Genomic DNA, 3,437 nt, shown 5'->3' on the forward strand with positions numbered 1-3,437 from the left:
GAAGGCGGGCTCCTCCATGGCCGGTGGAGTCGAGCTCCCCCATGGCTGGAGGTGCACCTCCCCTTCTTCTTCCCCATGGCCGGCGGCGCACCTCCCCTTCTTCCCCATGGCTAGCGGTGCACCTCCCCTTCTTCCCCATGGCCGGCGGCACGATCTCCGTTTCTGTTCCCCATGGCCAGTGGCCCCACGCCCAGCGGCGCGGCACACCACCACACCCGCCGGGGCCAGGCCTAGTGCCGTGGCCACCTCCACCTCCGCGCCTGAGCTCGTCGTGGCCGAGGTCAGGGCCGCCTTCATGCCCGAGCTCGTCGCAGCCGGGGCCGGGGCCGGGGCCGCCTCCGCCTTCCCCTGCGCGCTCAAAGCCGAGGCTGGGGCCGGGGCCACCTCCGCCTCCACCTGCGCGTGCCCATGGCTGGGGCCAAGGCCACCTCCACCTCTGCGCTCGAGGCCATCGTGCGAGCGGTGGGTATTGGGGAAGAAGACAGTGAATTCCTAGAGGTGTACATCCAAACATGAAATGGTATTTGATGTGTCACTCGATTCTCGCTAGCAAATTCATCTATATCCAAACAACAGATTTGGTATTTAGTCCATTTCCAATACTTGCCTGATTTGGTAATGGTACCAATTTAATTCCAGAGTCTCCAATATCTACATCCAAACGGACCCTTAGAGTTCAGCGTGACAAGGAACAAGAGCAAGGGATCACAGTGTGCTCGGTTGCACAGTGATTTATGTTCCTCGAATCAGAGGGGCCAAAGGCCTTCGATTTGTTTTAACCTTCAAGTGGACTTTTGTGGGCTGGGTCTCCTCTTCCTTGCGAAGCTGGCTTGCTGCAGTGGTTCCGCCCACATATGAAAACAATTGCAAAGAGTAAAAATATGTAGAAATGCAGTTCGACACTGTAGAAGATGTTATAAAAAACAATATATGCAGGTGTAACAAAGATGGAACTATCAAGTATATTGGATACGTTTTCCGTGTAATTCATGCTTCCAACTAGAGGATTAAAACAACCAAAACAAATCGTCATAGCATGCACAACATGCGATTATTACTAGTGAAAAATAACTGTTGCTTGAGGATTAAAAAGATTTAATAACTTTAACACAAAAGATTTAGGGAAACATATTCGAGATGCACTCTACCATTTGTTTCTTGTTTGAAATCCAAACTCAAAAGTATGTTAGAAGAACCAAAAAACAATTCACAGTGCATATATGTCATTTTATCTTTATTATTATAGTTAGGGCACTAAACCTATATTGCTATGTATTAGAAAAAGAACACTAAAGTTGTATTTTGAAGACTAAATTTGACAGCAGGAATGCATATGTGCCAGTTTCCTGTAATCCACATTCAGACTAAAAAAATCCAAATGTACTGATGACAAGGTAATAGTTGCCGCTTGACATCCATCCAAAGTAACAATATCAAGTCTCGCCTCTTTTCAAATATCTATACATAACATAATGAAAAAAAGGGTTTATCATAATTTCAGAGCTGGTTTATAAATTTGTAGTGAGATTCCAAAAACTTCATAAAATATATTTATACAAAGTTGGATAAAATATTAATTTATAAAAAAGTGTAGCTTTCAACGAGTAGAGCTACTCACATTGTACTTTGGCCCAGTTTAGATGACGAAAAATTTGGCAAAATGGCACTGTAGTATTTTCGTTGTTATTTGACAATTAGTGTCCAATCATACTCTAATTAGGCTTAAAAGATTCGTCTCGTGGATTTCGTCTAAACCGTGTAATTAGTTTTATTTTTTATTTATATTTAATGCTTCATGCATGCGTCCAAAGATTTGATGTGACGGGGAATCTTGAAATTTTTTGCAAAATGAAGTGCAACTAAACAGGCCCTTTATATCACACGAAAAACGACATTCATACCTATTAACCATAAAACAAGTGAAACAAAAAGATTCTAAAGGTTTATCTCAAGGATATAGTATCATGATATATAGAGAGAAGACCTCCACTAAGATCAATCGATTAAATACATTGCAGGTGCAATGCATTGCAAGTTTGTTGTCATAATGCATTTATCACAATGTTTGCCGTTGATTTTTTTTTGCGACGAAAGAAGAATTATATTAGATAATAGCTGGGTACATCAACACGTTACAAGCACTCTGTACTACACAAATATCCAAAAACTGATTTTATGAGTACAAACCAAAGCTTCGCGATTATAATGACTAAAAATAATGCACCTTATGGACGGTTTCTACAATGTGGCTAAGTATCAGGTGCACAAGCACCACTTGGTACATATGCGCAAAAAAAATCAATTTAAAATGTTAAATTTGCAAAATCAACTTCACTTGCAGTCTACAATGCCCTATATCATCTTTAAATTTTTCAAAGTCCAGACTAAGTATACTGGAACAAACAAAAGAGGCCTAAGAAGAGTGCCAATTTTCTTTTCACAATAGTGTATATAATGATGAACTAATCTCTATGACCTACACCTTACAAATATACAATAAAGTTAATACATGATGAAAAACCACATGAATGCATGTGCCACTGACCTACCAGCATCAATTTCTCAAAAAGTTCCAAATCTGCCCATCAAAAGGAACATAGTTTCATGCATTTTGCAATGATAAAAGCTTAGGATTCCGCTGACATAAAAGTGTCCCAGTCCAAAAGAATGACTGCATAGTCTAAGGCCACTGTATCAGGCCCAAAGATACCACAAGGAGAAAAAGGATCTGCAAACAAGAATTGCCCGTCATGGCCCCATCGGAGCAGAAGCTGGAGAAATCGAAGTCGTGGAGCACAAGCAGGGGCAGCGGCGGCGGCGGCCGGTGGAGGCGCGCCGCGGCGAGCCACGCGCGGCAGACGGCGCGCATCCTGGCGCTGTCCTCCGCGCGGGCGAGGCGGCCGGCCACGATGCCGAGGATGTCGGGCAGGAGGTCCGCCAACGACCTTAGCCCCGCGTCGAACCTTGGCGGCTCGGGGGCCAGGTTACATATCGTCGAACACCTTGCCTGCGTAGCCGCCACCGACGACCGTGGAGGCATAGCCCCATGGGCGTGAGGGGCGCAAACAGGCAGATGTGGGTGCTGAGTCTGATTGCCTGAGCCGCCTGCGCCGGAGTTCATGGCCGTCGGAGGTTGCTGCAACGCCGGAGCTTCTCGCATCTCGCCTCGGCCCTCGGGGAGAAGAGCCGCCCGGCTGCCGACTTGAGAAAAGTCCCCAATAACTATAGGAAATTTTATTACTCCGGTTTGAACAGAAAATTTCCTAATATGACACGCGAGGTCCCAATTGGTAACGGCCGTTCGGTCACTGCCTTGTGGGCCAGCAATCTCCGTTTGAACAAAAAAAAAATAGAGAAATATATAAACATGCTAGTAATAGTTTTAGTGAGTATTTTCACAAAGACAAAACCATGTGTTAACACTGCTCACATGTTAC

Source organism: Miscanthus floridulus, chromosome 10 (genome assembly GCF_019320115.1).
Source record: "Miscanthus floridulus cultivar M001 chromosome 10, ASM1932011v1, whole genome shotgun sequence".
Taxonomy (NCBI): Eukaryota; Viridiplantae; Streptophyta; class Magnoliopsida; order Poales; family Poaceae; genus Miscanthus; species Miscanthus floridulus.